Consider the following 18,642-nt stretch of genomic DNA (forward strand, 5'->3'; position numbering starts at 1 on the left):
TGAAAATCAAGTGTATGCATCCTTGGCAACATGGTTTACATATGATGTTTGTAAGTGTAATAATATTTTTATAAATTTTAAACATTTACACATTCTTTAACTAACACACACACACACATACACACACACACACACACACATATATATATATATATATATAATATTTTTAGGTACACCAGTCACCAAATGCAGCCACATACGATCAGTTCTTGAGAGGTATTTCTTTGGGACCAGCTGAAGATCATACAATGTCCTATTACACAGTAAATGGGTTTAAATTTTCCACCGAAGAACACTCCATAACAAGGAAAACAAACAATAGTGGTGTTTGGGTTAAGGGTAATGATAATTTTGATTACTTTGGCATCATACATGAGATCTTAGAACTAGAGTATGCTGGTTTCCCACTAAAAAAATTGTCCTCTTTTGATGTAAGTGGTTTGATCCAAGAACAAGAGTAAATAAGGAGCGTAATATCATTGAAGTGAAGCACAATAGATAGTATCTTGTTTACGATCCCTTTGTTCTAGCGCAAAATGCTAAAAAGGTGTATTATGCTCCTTATTCATTGCACAGTGATAAGTCTGATTGGTGGGCTGTAATCAAAACAAAGCCTATAGGATGGGTGGAAGTTGAGAATATTTTGGAGACTACATATCAAAATGAAATGCAGATTGATCACCAGCTAGTGGACATTAACTTAGTGGATAGTTTGAATCCCCTTGGAAAATATATTTGAAAAATTTAATATTGCAGAAGAAGAGGCTGAGTAGGTAGAAGATGAGGAAACTTCTGAAGAGGGTGAATGGTTTAGTGGAGAATCTTCATGAGAGGAGGATTAGTTTGTGTAGGTTGTATTTATTATGTATTGATGTCTTTATGCTTTGTACTATTTACCTTTATTTTTCTTGTTTAAGATTGATATGTAATATACTGTGTAAGATTGTTGTTTTCACTTTTCCATAATTTTGTAGTAATAGAAATATTCTTGTCTATCTCATGTTGTTGGAGCGATTTGAAATGTGAATTAGTAACTTGAAATTAGTTACTTGGAATGTTTTCTTTTATATTCATTTTGTAAGGACTAACTACTTGTTAACTTTACATAATTAGATGGAAGGTATAGGTGACAAAGGTATGGAAAAAGTTGACCCTTCAAAAACAAAAAAGAAAAAAAACCTCCACCTTAGAGGCGATAGACAGGTATTCTTATATCTGAGGGTTAGCTTGCTGACGCACCAACATGACCCTCATATTCTAGGTTATCGCTGCATTCAGTTCTTGCTCCTACGCATGTGGATCCACTTCATGGGTCTATAGTGACTCATTCTGCTCCCATCACCGTGACACCGCCATCATAGTACTATCAGACGACCGGTGGCATATCCAGACATCTATCATCATCAGTACCTTCTGTTAGTAGTCACCCACGTTCTCACAGTGATTCTACTTGATCTATTGGGTTGACGAATCTTCATCTTGGAGGAACTCGGAGACAGAGATGATTATCGGAGGCGGTATATTATTCCATATGAGATAGGATAAGATTTTTACATATAACAGCAATATTCATTTTTCATTTACTGTATTAATATGCTCTATGAAATTACTGTTTAATCTTGTGTTGTAGGTTTAGGCCCGATGCTGGAGTTGGAAAAATTATGACTAAATGCAATTGTCAGAACTTCAGCGGCTATTCAGTTGATAAAAAGGTTCCAGAACATGAAAGAGATAAAATTTTTAAAGAATTTCATGTAAGGATTTAACTTATTGACTACTTAACAAATTGTTAGAACAAAAAATTGAATATTATATTTTGTTTTTGTTGTAGAAATATTACTGGTGGGATGACGCGCATAAAATGTTATACGGAGGAATTTTTATAGAAGAACTAGATCCAGATTCAATGGTCTGTTGGATTATGCCAGAACAAACAAGGTACGACTAGGGTTTATACTGGAACCCATGTGGCAAGATTATATTCACTAGTGGTATAGCGACGAATATAAATTGTTGAGTGAGAAAGGAAAGAAAGCTAGGGCATCATCCAAGGGTGACTCACTACATACTGCGGGTGCAGTTAGTCAGATTACTATGGAGGAAAAATGATATGTAACTTTTACAGTTTTAATTGTTTGTTTCTATTTAAATTTTAATTATTTGAACATTAATAATTTTATCATATGAAGGAAAAAATTTGGTAGGAAGACACAACACAATGAGATATTGGAGGAGACGCATATGAAGAAGAGAAAGAACCCAACTGATGAAGATGTCTGGGTTGAGCCTCGTGCAGATGCTGCCCATGTAAGAATCAAATTTCCTGTTATGAATATTTTTCTCAAAGTTGATATTATTCAAGTACAAGTAGTTTAATATTATTTTACTATTAATTTTAACTGTAGTATAATATTTTTCTACTATTAATTTTAACTTTACTTTGATTATAGGACAAACATATGCAGCTCGTTAATAAGTATTGTAGTACTCAGCTTCCTAAAAGTCAGCGTGACACAATACCTGAAGATGTTGAGAAGGAGTTATGGAGAGAAACTGTGGGTCCTCCAGTTAAAGGCCAATACTACGGATACCTCAGAAAATGTGATAGCAAGAATGTTAGGTCTGCATTTAACCCGATATCCTATACCTTATCGGTTGATAGAGAAACCGTTGAATCACTAAGAACTACGGTTTCTAAACTCACTGAAGAGCTTGTTGTACAGAGAGAGAGGGGGAAGAAGAAGGAGAAAACAACATCACCAATCAAGATGCTACAGCAGTAGTTTAACTCTTTTATTCGATCTGCAAGGATTATTCCTCTATGTCCTGGTGATACAGTTCGGGCTGCAAAAGGTTTATGTCCACTGGATGATATTAGCATAGATGAGGAATCAGATCCTCTATGTGTTGCTGAGGATACGGATGACGAAGACGATGATGATGAGTGGTAGGTTTTTTACTTTTGTATGTGTTGTAATTTGGATTTATAGATGACTTGTAGTTTTTACACTTTTGTATGTTATGTATGTTTTTAGACTTGTATTGTATTTGGTTGCTTGAATGAAATGTAGCGTGTATATTCTATGCTCATTTGTTTGACTGGTTGATGAAATGTAGCATATATAAGGCTTTTATTTTTTAAAAAAAAAATCTCAAAAAAACTAACCACATGTGGTCGATTTTTTGGAAAAAATTTACAAAAACTAACCACTCGTGGTCAGTGTTTGAAAAAGATTTTCAGAAATCCACCAAAAGTGGTCGGTCTTCTGGGAATATTTTCAAATACCGACCACAAGTGATCGATTTTCTGGGAATATTTTCAAAAATTGACCACAAGTGGTCGACTTTTGTAATTAATTAAATTAATTAAAAATCAACCACACATGGTCGATTTTGTAAAAAATAAATAATTAATTAAATAAAAATACCGACCACATGTGGTCGGTTTTTTTAAAATTAATTAATTAATTTAAATAAAAAATCGACCACGTGTGGTCGATTTTATTAAAATTAATTAATTAGTTTTATTAAAATTAATTGTTTTATTTAAAAATAAAACCAACTACTTGATGGATTAAGAAAACAGAGGAAGTGCAAAGTCATTCTAATTTGTGTTCATGCATGTATTGTGGTTGTTTTTCCTTTTGATTACCTTCTTAACTTTTACAAATGTTAGGAACCCGCCTGTATTTGATACTAACATGAGAAAGAGGTAGAGATTGGAAAAAGAAGATCAAGACAGTAATTTGAAGCTACCAACTTTCATCTAATTAACTTGAGACCGAGAGAAGATATTTAATCTAGGATCCAGGACAAGGATTAGTATGCGACACTCTGAAACCAATGCCGCAATTGTTGAACAATAGAGTTGTAAATCACTTTTTATTCCAGATGCTCGCCAAATCTAAAAACAATTAGAGGTTATTTAGAGGAGATGAGTGAAATTCACCCAAACGAAAGTCGAGAGATGGTTAAGTGATACATAACTTGAAAGATTCTGCATACAAGGCGCCAAGATAGTTCAATGACCACGATAAGTCTGTGGAGTTAAGAAGTTTGGAGAACAGAATCCTAGTGATCGTCTCATACTAATTACAACCTATTTTCCAGCAATTTTTACTCTTACTACTATTCTTACAGAACCCCTCATATACTTTCTGCACTTGCCAGTTTCATTAGCAAACTTGTGATAGATTTTCGTCCTATTTCCTATGGGATTGACCCAACCTCGTTGGGTTCTATATTTTACAAGCGACATCATTATAGTTTCTTAGAGGTGTAATTTGGGCGACATCATTGTGTTCACATGATTTCGCTATAATTTTGAATTTTCCTCAATAGCCATTTCATCCAGTTTCCCCTCAATTTCTTGTAGATAAAAAATCAATAATCAATATATTAATTGCTATTTTATCTCACATTAGGCACATAAAAATAAAGCAAGATCTTGAAGGTGATAGGTATCCAATGGAATTAATCTAAGTGTACACAAATTGGCTTCGACACCACAGTTATCAAAAAAAGAAAAAAATCTCAAAGTATTTTTAGAGTTGGGAATTTTATGGAATTAAATCTACAATGAATTTAGATAGATTCATTAATTTAATAAATATCAAACCCAAATCACGATCATATTAAGTCCAAGATATGGATTTAAAGCAAAGTCCAATTTCATATGAACTAGTCCATTGAGTTGGTCTTAAAGTAATGAGCCCGCTCCAATAGCTCGGGGCCCTTGCCATGTGTTAAATGATGTGGCACGCCAAGTTAAATCAAGGGCTAATAAGATGATGTCATGTATTCAGATGATGTAGCACTCCTAGTCATATTAAACTCCAATCAAAGACCGCCCATTGTCCTAAATGACATGTCTTGGCTAATTAAATGCAGCCTTATCACATAGAGTTTATGATAAACTTGATGACTCATATGAGCCAATCAAAACAAAGCTAGCTAAGAGAGTTCATCTACACTTAAATTTTCTTCCTTCATAACTATAAATAGGGTGTTACATAACTCTCGAAGATTCAATGAATTGGAGAGGAAGTATCCATAATCAAAAGATCATATGAAGAAGAGGAAAGAAATATATGTATCTCTCTCGTGGCAATCTGCAAGTCTTCCACAAATTATGAAGTCTTCATATATGGTGGTGATTCACGAGTTTTCGTATACCATATTTGTGATTAGATCCTAGATCCACATTTGTGGCGAAATTTCAACAAGTGATCCATCAATTCAAGAACAAGAAAAATCCTTGAGTTGATAGTCTGAGGAGAAGAATCAGGGTACGTCATTTTATTAGAAGAGAAGAACAATGATAGGAAGGTAATTTTTCACCATTCCAAGCATTCCGAGACAGAATAGTAGAGGAGGGCCAAGATTAATGAGAGGCAAGTCTATTAACACTTCTCCTTTTTCTCGTCTCTAAACTATTGATATCTTATAACACTAACGGCTCATTTAGATGAGTAATAAATAATCCTGGGATTAATTTTACCACTAAACAATATATTTATGATGTAAAATATAACATGGGATAAAATCATCCTAAAATTAATTTTGAGATTAGTTATCCCTCTTACCAAATGAGAGGTTGGTGTTATATAATGTCAATAGTTGAGAGTTGAGGAAAAGGAAAAAGTATTAATAGATTTGCCTATCATTAGTCTTTATCCTCCTCCGTTATTATGTCTCAGAATGCTTAGAACGGTGAGAACTCACTTACCTTTCTATCATTGCTCTCCCTTTCTAATTTGACAATGGACAGACATTCAAGTGGATTTGGTTATGTAGAAAAATAAAGCCTAAATGCTTCTACAACCTAAGGACCTGACTTTCACTATGAAATATGAAATCAGGTAATTTAAGCAGACATTTCACCAGAAAAGTAAGAAAATTATCCTTAATTCTTGCTTTCAATATATGAAAGGAGCAAACTTGCAAAAACATGAAAACAATAAATTCACAATTCGCACTGTGGATTACAAAATTATGTAAAATTGACATGACTTGGGGAAGCCGGTGAATCATGATCATCTCACCACTTTTGAGGTGATTGTGATGGGATCAGACCAAAAATACATGACCTTGGAGGATTCAGAGAGATTCAAGACAAGGAAAGAGTATTGCAGGAATGTAAGGAAGGCATGGAAAAGAGGGTAATTCTTGTTTGATCCTCCATTGACTGGGAAATCTAGCTTGATTGCTACAACAACAAATTATTTGAACTTTGAAATATATGTGATTGGAGTTGACTACACTAAGAAGGAATCCGGATTTAACGAAGTTGTTGGTTTCCACAACCAATACATCAATTTTGGAGGTTGAGGACGTTGATTGTACTATTGACTTGCTAGACAATATGGCTAGTCGAGCTGTTGTTGTACATTCAAATGGTTTTTATCATCAAGAAAGCATGGTAAATTGGACTTTTATATTCCATTTCCTATCTTTACTATTCCTAATTGGTATGATCTTAGATTAATCCGAATGTGTGTTTCAAATGCAAAATGACAAAATACACTAGTATCTGTATACATAATAAATTTTTTTAGTCAGAGTGTGACCAAAGTGGAAGATAAGAGATTTTGATCCCGCTATTCCAGGATTAAGTACAACTAATCAATTACTACAAATTGTTATAATGTGTCACCGCCGGCAGATTTGACAGACAATTTTTTACTGAACACATTAAGAGTCAATTATTGGCAAAATTTGGATTTGGTATAAGTAAATGTACTCGTGATACTTTTCGTTTTAATTACGGGTGACTTTGTCAGGTCTACTGAATTTCTTTGATGGATGATATTGAGCCGTGGAGATAAAAGAATTATATAATTTCACAATAAATCGCATAGAGAAATTTGATCCTACATTGTTGCGACCTGGAAGGATTGGCATGAATATTCACATGACATATTGCACGCCTTATGGCATTAAACTTCTTGCTGCCAAGTACTTGAGATTAAAGATCATAAGTTGCTACAAGAAATTGAGGAATTGATTGAAATAACTGATGTGGCAATAGAAGAAGTGGCAGAACAAGTGTTAAAGGGCAATGAAGTTGAAGATTCCTTTTAAGGGTTGATTAATTTCTTCACAAAAAAAAAAAGATGAAAGAGAAGGAAGAGGACAAGGCTAAGAAAATGGAAATAACTTAATGAAAAGAATATGATGAAAATAGGATTAATGAAATGGAGGAACAAGCACCTTCTTATGCATTGCAGAATAGCTAGGCAAAGTTGGGAATTTTATTTTTTTGAGTTATTTGTGGGATATCTTGGATCGTGCCTCAAGAGTATGAAGGAATTATTGGAGAGTTGGTGACATCTTAGAATGCATAAGGCTTTGAAGCAAATCAGAAGAACTATAACGTTGTGCATATTCTGGGCTAGAAAGAAAGAAATTTGTTATGATGGGCAAAAAGATCATAGATCTAGAGTTAAAATGAGTGTTTACATAATTTGTTTTGTTGGTTAGTTACATTGATAATATAGGACTTTCTGGAGTTTCTAGGGAGATGTTGTAAATGGGCTTAATGCAAAAGTCTTTTGTAACTTTTGGTTTTTGTACTTTCTTGGTATTTAATCAATAAAATCTGGATTGTTATTCAGGGACTGTCAAAAATTGATACATAAATTACTGAAGGTAATGAACGAGTAGATTCTACACCATAGAGGCAAAAGAGCCTTAAAGGCATTTCACAACAAAAACATAATGAGTGTATTTCCATGGGCGAGTTTAAGGGAGGCAGAATGTATGCATATCTTATCCCAATAGCCTACCTCATGGAGATAGAGAAAATGTTTCGAGAGACACTCGATTCAAATAACACGTAAAAAAGTAGTTTGAAAGAGATAATACATAGGTAGAACAAGGCATAGAAAATAATAGAAAAGGCATAAAAGATCATATAGAGCAAAACAATGTGATAAACAAAGCAGAAGAATAGTAATTTTGACATTTCACAACACGCTACAGAATTATTTCGGTCAAAAATAGAGAAAAGAAATGAGCTAAATTAGTTAGTGTACCTCATCATATCACAAAGACAATGTTGATCGACATGCAATGTTTTTAAAATTTTTCGGTTTGTCTGTAACTAGTGAGATTCCTTTAAATTGAAGGTGAAAAATAAAATCTCCCCCAATTAATGTTGCAATTTCAATGAGACACAGTGGTTTGGTATATTCCAATATCTATTTTGTTACATAATACAGAAACACTTCAAAAATGCTTCTAATTGAAGTATTTCATGCCAAAGCGTTAAAGCCTCAAAATATAATGACAACCACTTTTACTTCCATATGTTCCTACTGTATTTTTGCTCTTCTATAATCTTCCCTCCTTCCGAAAGTAAGTGTCACTTTAGTCCCCCACCCCCCCCACACACATAAAAAATAGGAAAAAAATAAATCTAACCCAAAATAAGGGTCGACTTAACAATTCAAGACAAAAATAGTAACTATTTCTAACTATAGCTTTATATTAAATTGAAGTAATTCCTCTTAATAGTGCTGAAGGAGAGAAAGAAAAAAACAGACATGAAAAAAATGAGAGAAAATCTGAGAAGTGGCAGTGATATTCATTCATACAACATATAGCAAAATATATATTACAAGTGATCTGAAATATCCCACAAAACCTGGGAATATGTCTCCTTAAGTTGTGCTGAACTAAAGCACAACCACACACTACAAAGATTCTAAAAGTCTAGTAACTTACAGCAACAAAAAAGTCTACGAGACAGCAAAATATCAAGACTAAAAAACCAAGTTGCAGTTAGCATCACTAAAAAAACAGCATCCTTCATCACTCTTCCTTGATGCAAGTGCTGCTGGTTACTCCAAGCTTAGCTCTAAGAAGCTCAAATATCTATTTCTGTAATGCTTTAGTAAAAATATCAGCTAGCTGATCTTTACCACAAAATGCAGAATTTGAACTTCATTCTCCCTTTTAGCTTCTCGAATAGAATGATATTTGATTTTAATGTGTTTAGTCTTTCCATAAAAGACTGGATTCTTTACCACAGCAACTGCAGACTTGTTATCACAAAGGATTTCTGTTGCTTTACTTGGCTGAAATGCCAAGTCGCTCAAAATTTTTCTTAATCATAAAGATTGATTAACAGCACCTGAGGCATCAACGTACTCTACTTCAGTAGTTGATTGAGCCACAGACCCCTACTTTTTTTTGCACCAACAAATGACATCTGATCCTAAAGTGAAATAATATTCGGAAGTGTTTTTCATGTTATCTTGTGACCCAACCCAGTCACGATTATTGAACCCCAACAATTTCATAGTTGTGGTTCTTTTATAAAACAGACCATAATCAAAGGTGCCCCGAATGTACCTCAAAATTTTTTTTGCTAGTTTGAGGAGAATTTCAGTTGGTGAATGCATAAACCTTGACAACACACTTATTGTGTACATAATATTAGGCCTTGTAGAAGATATGTACAATAGAGAACCAAGCAAACTTCTAAAAAGTGAAGCATCAACCAAACCAGATTTATCCTTTTTTGTTAGTTTCTCTTCTTGAACTGCAGGCGTACTTACTGGTTTGCATACTTCAAGACAAAATTTTTTTAATATTTTGACAACATATTTCTTCTGAGCAATAAAAATCCCATTAAAAGATTGACTAACCTCCATTCCCAAGAAATAAGTCATCTTTGCCAGATCATTCATGTCAAAAATCTTCTTCATTTGCTCTTTGAAGTCTATGGTAGACTTTGTGCTGCTGTCAATCACCAATAGATCATCGACATAAAGGGAAACTATAAGAAACTTATCTATTTAAGGTCTTATTTACAAGGTTACTTTATTGTAGCTTCTATTAAACCCCAAATTCAGTAAGTAACTATCAATTCATGCATACCAGGCCCTAGGTGCCTGCTTCAAGCCATGATGTGCTTTTCTCAACAAGTATACCTGATCACCAGTTCCTCTAAAACCTTCAGGATGCTCTACATAAATTTTCTCTTCAAGAAACCCGTTAAGAAAAGTAAACTTTACGCCTAGTTGAAATACTTTCCACCTTTAGTATGCTGCAACTACAAGAAGCAATCTGATGGTATCAAACCTTACAACTGGAGCAAAGGTTTAAAAGAAAATCAATTCCATGTTGTTGGGCATACCCTTTTAAGATCAACCTTGCTTTGTACTTGTTGAGTGTGCCATCCAAGTTCAACTTTGTCTTGAACACCCATATAGTTCCAAGAATCTGCCTGTTGTGAGGTCTAGGTATAAGTACCCACGTATCATTCTTGTTAATCACATTGAGCTCCTCCTCCATGGAAGCCCTCCATTCTGGAATTGCAATGGATTGTCTACACTTATTGGCTCCAATATAGAAACATTGCATCTGCTATATATGTCTTCAATTGATCTGGTACCTCTTACTGCAAAATCATAAGAATCTTCTAAATCTAGAATTGATTCTTCTTCTTGGACACGTTGTTCTTGATTAGTGATATGTAAAGAAGAAATAGTCATATTCGTCCAGTCCCACATAGCATTCTTATCAAACTTACTACTTCGACTCATATGTATTTGTTGTGAAATAGGATTTAAAATGTTATAGCCTTCGAAGTGCTGCTATAGCCCACAAATATTCCAACATAGGCTCTTTGATCAAGTTTGTCCCTTTTAACTTCGGGAATGTAAGAGTAACATATGCAGCCGAATAATTTAAGATGTGAGATTATTGGCCTGGATTCAATCTATGCTTCAATAATCTATTATGAAGATAGATAGTGGTATTGACAGCTTCGGCCCATAACACCTTAGGCAGCCCTTTAACAAATAGAAAACACCTAGCCATATTCATAATGGACCTATTTTTCCTTTCACTTACACTATTTTGATGTGGTCTGTAAGTAATAGTAAGTTGATGATGAATTCCTACTTTCTGAAGGAAATCCTTAAATTGATTTGAAGTGAACTCAATCCCATTATCAGACCTTAAGATTTTTATCAGAGAGACACATTGATTTTCAACAGTTGCTTTAGATTTTTGAAACGCAACAAATACTTCGGATTTTTGCTTCAAAAAGTAAACCCAACAAAACTTTGTAAGGTCAACAATGAATAAATAAAGTATTTGATTCCATTATAAGGAGTGCTCATAGGTCAGATGTGTGAGCATATGCTAACATATTTGAGGCTTTTAACTTTAAATAATTGCAAGGTCTTGAGCAACTTTAGTTATTTTTGATTAGTTTATATTTTATTTTGTAGTTTAAGATGATATGATAGAGAACCAACATGAAATAAAGCAAAGAAGTTGAAATTTGAAGAAATGTGAAGACAAGTGTGGCTGCCAACATTTGTGATAAGTCCTCATCCCTGTGATAAACTATCAGGTTGGTCGTCATTAGTAGATAGAGAATTGGCCTAAAGTAGAAGTTGTGACGACATTTTGTGATAGGCCATCATAATGATGATACGTGGTCAGGAATGTCGTCAGACTTAGGCAGGACATAAGAATTGGAGCAAAAGTGTGACGATATTTCTGATAAGTTGTCACAGTCCTGATAAGCCATCAGAAGTTGCCGTCAACCTAAGACAGGACTAGTGCAGATTTGAAGAAGACCTGACGACATTCTTGTTAAGTTGTCAGGATCATGATAAGGCGTCACTAATAGTCATCGTCTATTCCGAGAAAAAGCTATAACCTTGATTTTGTTTCCTTATTTGGGGTAAACTATTTAAAGCTTTGTTTTAGGGTTTTCTATGGGATTATCATCATTATAATTGTTATTATTATTATTATTCCACACAAGGTCGACACCTTAAGTTTTGGACAGCATATTTTGATATTTTCTCTCTTTACTTCTTGACTTTAACAACACAACTATTTTTTGAGAGATTATAATAAGTATTTTAGGATTTTTCCTTTGTGATCTAATCTAGAATTCACTTGTTATCATTCATCTCTGTAAGTTTATCTTTCAAATCATGAATTCAATTATCTATTTCATTCATTACATCATGAGTGGCTAAACTCCATTAAACTGAGTTATAGGAGATAGGGTTAGGTCTTGATGAGGTGCTAAGTATTCAAGATTCAAAAGGTGGTAGGATTTCTTAATAATTTTGAAGTTTTAATTAACATCTATTGGTTGCAAACAGTAGACACACCTGCTTTGATTTGTTTGAGAAAGAAATCAAATATAGTAGGAAGTGAATTATCTACAGGGACTCAAAAATACTTCGTTTAATAATCAATGTTGTAACAAGGTTGGTTAACCTGAGGTAAAATCTAGGCGGTAAATAGAAATCTCCTAAGTCCGAGAGGATTAGGGAATTAAATACTTAAGTAGGTGGAGAGACATTTAAGCATAACATTGATAAAGATAGCTTGTTATCCTACCCACCGTGAGAATCTTAAATCACTTTTAGCATCTGCCATGTACCAAAATCCCTAGTGAACATAATTCTGGTTATTTCATAAACTTTTGATTTACAAACACCAAAAGTAAAGTGACAAACAATAACTTGTTAAACCTAAACCCCCTATTTCAAGAAACATTAAACTATCAGTGGATTAAATCGCAAATAACTTGAGTTCATACCATATTCCCTGTGGGATTTGACTCCAACCTAGTTGGGTTTTATATTGACAATGACTGCTTACACCTATTCAAGAGTGTAATTTAAGTGTTATAAAAAATGGCACTATTGTCGGAGAATACGGTTGTAAGCTGAAGTTTGTATGCGCTAATTGACTATTAGTTAACTTTCCTAGATTTACGTTTATTTGTTGTTTTTGTTTATTTGCAAGATTTTATAATGTATGGAAAGAACTAGAAGTTCTGAAGAAACATTATTACCGCTAAATCTGAAACCACAACGAATAGGAAGAATAGCAGAACAGTAAGAGGCTGACAGACTGGCAGCCTTAGCTAGAGCTTAGGTGAATGTGCAAAATATCGAGCAACATGCATGACATCCAAACCCTGAGGATGAAGATTTAAAGGATGAGGAGTTATTGAACCCTAGTAACCCAAGGCGTGCAGATCAGATAACTGTACAAGTGCCATGTAATGTTAATCGGAACCTTTCGTTCCAAACAAGACAAGAGTACCAGCTAGTCCAGTATGATCTGAATGATGATGATGATGGCATGGATGGGGCAGGTGCAATGGGTGCAATTATTCCTCCACCATTGGCACTTGGAGCCAAGTTCAACATTATGAGTACTATGATCCAACTCCTCAATCTAAAGGGGTTGCTTGGTGGCCTTCCTGGGGATGATTCGAACCTACATCTGGTGAATTTTGTCACCATTTTCAAATCTTTTGATAACCCAAGAGTGGGCTAGAGCACTATTTAGTTGAGGTTGTTCCCATTGTATCTGTTTGGGGAGGCAACATTGTGGCTGAATGAGCTTATGCCTGATTCCGTCACCCACTGGAGGCAATTGAAAAAAGCATTCCTAGAATGGTTTTTCCCACCTTCCAGAAGGGTACAGTTGAGGGACGAAATTAGTAATTTTAGACAGCTTCCTACTGAAAATTTGCATGAGACTTGGGAGAGATTCAAGAAGAAGCTAACACAGTGTCCGAACCATAATATGATGGACCTACACTTGATGGAGACTTTATACAGGACCCTCAACTTTGTAAATAGACAATTATAGATAATACTACTGGTGATTTATTTGTTGATCTATCTATTCAAGATGCCTCAGATATGCTAAATAGGATAACCAAACAGAGTCGGGCTTGGCATACCAGGGAGTCTGTGGTAGCAAGCCCTACTATTTTTGTTGGTATGTCTGCTGAACAATGCAGCAGAGATGAGGAGCAGGATCAAGACATGGCCCATCTAAAGACTCAGATAGACGTGCTCACTAAGCTTTTATTATTAGGGAAGACTGAGAAAGTAAAAGTTGCAACATCTCAAGACCGAGTGGATATGGAGCCTGAAGAAGAGGCAAATTATGTAAATAATTAGGGGGTTTTTGAGGCAACAGCCAAGGAAATCAAGGTCGGAACATTTATGACAAGTCTTGTTACAAAGACAGGGAGAAAGGAAACTGGAGAAGAAATAATGACAGAAGTGGTTTATATGTTCCTCTTGAAAATCGGGAAGCTGCTGCAACTAGCTCTGGAAAGATGTCCATGGAGGACATGATGGAGAAATTATTGAAGGGAGTTAAGGCAACCAGCTATGGTGTAATCATCATGAAGACCAATCTGACATCTATCAGTCAGTTGGTGCACTCACACTCTACTGCCATCAAACAGTAGGAGTTGTAGATGAGCCAACTTTTTGCTGCATTCAACCAGAGAAAGAGCAAAATATTACCAAGCAATACGGTTCAAAATCCATAGAATAATGGGTCATGTATGGCAATTACAACTAGGAGTGGTAAGATATTACCTTGCCCTTCTGTGGGAAAATCTATAAATGGTGAGGTAGTTGTTGATGAATCTGAAGAAAGCAATCCAGTGGAGTCTGAGAAGATAGATAGTTCTGTCAATGCTTTAGAGAAGGAAAGAGGGAAAGAAGAGGAAGCGGTGTTGAAAACTATCCCAAGACCACCACCTCCCTTTTCTCAACGATTGAAAAAGAAGGCTGACATACAAAATTCAGCAAATTCCTGGCAATGCTCAAGCAATTAACAATAAATATGCCTTTGATTGAGGCACTTGAGCAAATTCTAGGATACGCAAAATTCATGAAGGACCTTGTGACTAAAAAAGAGCTATGAGACACGAATTAGAGGAAAATCTCCACCATTGTAGCACTATTTCTATAAGGACCTTCGTGCGGAAGAAGCCAGACTCGGGTGCATTCACTATTCCCTGTACAATTGGGATTATTGAATTCGCCAAGGCATTATGTGATCTAGGAGCAAGCGTTAATTTGATGCCACTTACTGTTTATAGAAAGTTGGGTCTGGGAAATCCCACACCCACCAATATGCGACTCGTGATGGCAGATAGGTCAGTAAAGCGACCTGTTGGCATTCTGCATGTTGTGTTGGTAAAGGTGTCCTACTTTATATTCCCTGCAGACTTCGTCATTCTGGATTGCAAGGTGGACTTTGGGGTGCCCATAATTTTGGGACAACCTTTCCTCGTAATCGTAAGTGTGTTGATTAATTTGAGTGCAAATAAGCTTTTATTCAGGATGAATGATGAAGTGGTCCAGTTTGATGTGGGTAAGTCAATGAAGAAACATGAAGAAATAAGTGTGTTCTCAGTAGTTGATGTTTATTATGAGGATGAACAGGAAGTGTCCATAGCTAAGCAACTTGTTATTGAACCTTTAGCCACACTTATGATGAATTATAATAGTGAAGGCACCGGGGAATATAAAGAGACCATTTGTACTTTGACAGGAATGCGTCTATATCTTTATGCTCCTAAAAAACTATACCTTGAACTTGCTAATCGACCAACACCACCAGCCAAGCCATCTATTGAGGAGCCTCCAGTGTTAGAATTGAAAGAACTGCCTGGACACTTACGGTACATGTTTTTGGGCAAAGGAAATATGCTACCTGTTATTATTACGGCTGATTTGGATGAGCAACAGGTAAACACACTTATTTTAGCACTTCAAAGGCACAAGAGGGCTATAGGCTGGACCATCGCAGATATTATTGGCATTCCCCCGGGCATCTGCACGCATAAAATTCAACTTGAGAAAGATTATATTGCAATAATAGAGCATCAATGCCTTATTAACCCACCAATAAAAGAGGTGGTTAAGAAAGAGATTATTAAGTGGTTGGATGCAGGAGTATTTTTGACAGCAAGTAGGTGAGCCCAGTTTAATACGTGCCCAAAAAAGGGGGCATGACGGTGGTTGCTAATGAAAAGAATGAGTTGATTTCAGTCAGGCCTGTAACTGGGTGGAGTGTTTGCATGGAATACCACAAGCTAAATTCTTGGACTCTAAAAGACCACTACCCGATGTCCTTTATGGACCAAATGCTTGATCGATTGGCTGGAAGGGTGTGGTATTGCTTATTGGATGGTTATTCTAGATACAACAAAATCTATATTGCTCCTGAAGATCAGGAGAAGACGACATTCACATGCCCATATAGAACCTTTGCATTTAAGAGGATGCCATTAGGGCTATGCAATGCGCCCACTACTTTTCAATGGTGTATGATATCTGTCTTTTCAGACATGGTGGAGGACACCATAGAGGTATTCATGGATGATTTCTCTGTTGTTGGTGATTCATTCGAGATATGTTTGGCAAATCTAAAACTAGCCTTGTAGAGATATGTTGAATTTAATTTGGTGCTTAACTAGGAAAAATTCCATTTCATGGTAAAGGAGGGCATCGTTCTCGGCCATAAAATTTCCGAAAAAAGGATAGAAGTTGATCGATCAAAAGTGGAAGTTATTAAGAAACTACCACCTCCCATTTCAGTGAAGGGAGTGCATAGTTTTCTTGGACATGCTGGCTTTTATCGAAGATTTATAAAATACTTCTCGAAGCTTGCAAATCCACTTTGCAAACTTTTGGATAAATTAGTGAAGTTTTCCTTCGATGATGAGTTCTTGAAGGCATTTGAATGCCTTAAAAGAAGCTGGTTGAGGCCCCTATTATTGTAGCACCTGCCTGGTCAAAACCATTTGAGATCATGTGTGATGCCAGTGGTGTTGCCCTTGGAGCTATATTGGGACAAAAGAGGGACAAACTATTTTATCCGATATATTATTGTAGCAAAGCACTGAATAGAATGCAAAAGAATTACACCATCATTGAATAGGAATTTTTGGCCGTACTGTATGCCTTTGAGATGTTCAGAGCTTATTTGCTTGGTACCAAAGTAGTGGTCCATACCAACCATTCTTTCTTGAGGTATCTGATGGCTAAGAAAGATGCAAAACCAAGGCTAATTAGATGGGTATTGTTGCTGCAAGAATTTGACTTTGAGGTCAAAGATAGAAAAGGTTGTGAAAACTAGGTTGCAGATCATCTATCAAGAATGGAAGGTGAACAGGAAATTAGTAATGAAACAAAGATAAATGATGCATTCCATGATGAGATCCTGGCTACCGCTGTGGAAAAACTACCTTGGTACATGGATTATGCAAATTATGTTGTGGGTGAAGTCATCCCAGAAAACCTTTCTTTCCATCAAAGGAAGAAATTCTTGCATGATGTGACTCATTACTTCTGGGATGAACCGTATCTTTTTCGGCAATGTGCGGATAATATTATAAGGATATGGGTACCGAAAGTGGATGTATTGTGCATATTAGAAGCATGTCATACTTCCCCAGTTAGGGGTCACCATTTAGGTTACCAAATGGCTAGAAAGGTGTTGCAGAGTGGCTACTACTGGCCAACATTGTTCAAGGATACCCACGAGTTTGTGCTGAAATGTGACCAATGTCAGAGGAAGGGGTCAATCTCCAAAAGACAAGAGATGCCCTTGACTAAGATGCTTGAAGTGGAATTGTTTGATGTCTGGAGTATTGATTTCATGGGTCTTTTTGTAAGCTCGTATAGGTGAAGTATATTTTAGTTTTTTGTTGACTATATCTCGAAATGGGTTGAAGTTGTAGCATTGTCTAATAATGAAGGGAAGAGGGTTGTTTCTTTTCTCAAGAAGAACATCTTCTCTCGCTTTAGAGTACCACATACTATTATAAGCGATGGAGCATCTCCTTTTTGCAACAAAATATTTTGACCTGCTTTAGTAAAATATGGGGTAAAGTAACATCGAGTGGCTACTCCATACCACCCACAAACCAGTGGGAAAGTGGAGGTGTCAAATCAAGAGATTAAAGCCATCCTAGCCAAAATGGTGAACGCTAGCCAGAAAGATTGGTCTCGAAAGCTCTATGATGCCCTGTGGGCATATCGGACTGTATTCAAGACACCTATTGGCATGTCACCATTTCATCTAGTCTATGGAAAATCTTGCCTCCTACCAATAAAGCTGGAGCACAAAGCCTTATGGGCACTCAAAAGGCTAAATTTGAATTGGAAGGAGGCAGTAGAGCTAAGACTGGGGCAACTAAATAAGATGGATGAATTCTGTCTCAGGGCATATGAACGAGAAGATCTATATAAAGAAAAGATGAAAAAATACCATGATTAGGGGATAGAGAAACGAGACTTCCAAAAGGGAGACATGGTGCTTCTGTTCAATTCCAGACTCAAATTGTTCCCAGGTAAGCTGAAATCTAAGTGGTCAGGCCCTTTTAAAGTTAGCCAAGTCTACTCATCTGGAGTAGTGGAACTTGAAAATAATGATGGCAGTACCTTCAAGGAAAATGGGCAACGTGTCAAGCTTTACCTTGGTCCAAAAGAATCAATGAAAAGTATCATCATTAGCTATCTCAATGAAGTCTAAAGTAATCAAGATACTTGAGTCATGCCGTGATGTTAAATCAGGCGCTGCATGGGAGGTAACCCATGAACCCCAAAATTGATCCATTCCAGGTATACTCTAACCCTTAGTTTAGATTTATTTTTAATTTAAAGTTGAGGGTGTAGGGTAGGATGTTGTTGTAATAATTTTTGGTAGATAGTTAGAAGTAATACAGGTACTTGAGGCAGTTAGCTTGTTTTGTGAATTTTGAGCACCTCTCCATTGATCTAAGTTTATAACCATGTGAATTGCATTCATCTGTGACTGCGGTGCATC

General features: G+C 35.9%; 1 non-coding gene and 2 pseudogenes across 1 annotated transcript; 2 read left to right on the plus strand and 1 right to left on the minus strand.

Annotated features, from left to right (window-relative positions):
- The first annotated feature begins 1,661 nt into the window (after positions 1 to 1,661).
- Positions 1,662 to 6,776, plus strand: LOC107869054 (annotated as a pseudogene).
- Positions 6,777 to 13,480: 6,704 nt separating this feature from the next.
- On the minus strand, positions 13,481 to 13,586 carry LOC124898313. The gene has a single exon (XR_007055287.1). It is a non-coding gene; the product is annotated as a small nucleolar RNA R71 (small nucleolar RNA).
- Positions 13,587 to 14,951: 1,365 nt separating this feature from the next.
- LOC107868148 overlaps positions 14,952 to 18,642 on the plus strand; it is a 43,316-nt pseudogene continuing 39,625 nt past the window's right edge.

Source organism: Capsicum annuum, chromosome 4 (assembly GCF_002878395.1).
Source record: "Capsicum annuum cultivar UCD-10X-F1 chromosome 4, UCD10Xv1.1, whole genome shotgun sequence".
Classification (NCBI taxonomy): Eukaryota; Viridiplantae; Streptophyta; class Magnoliopsida; order Solanales; family Solanaceae; genus Capsicum; species Capsicum annuum.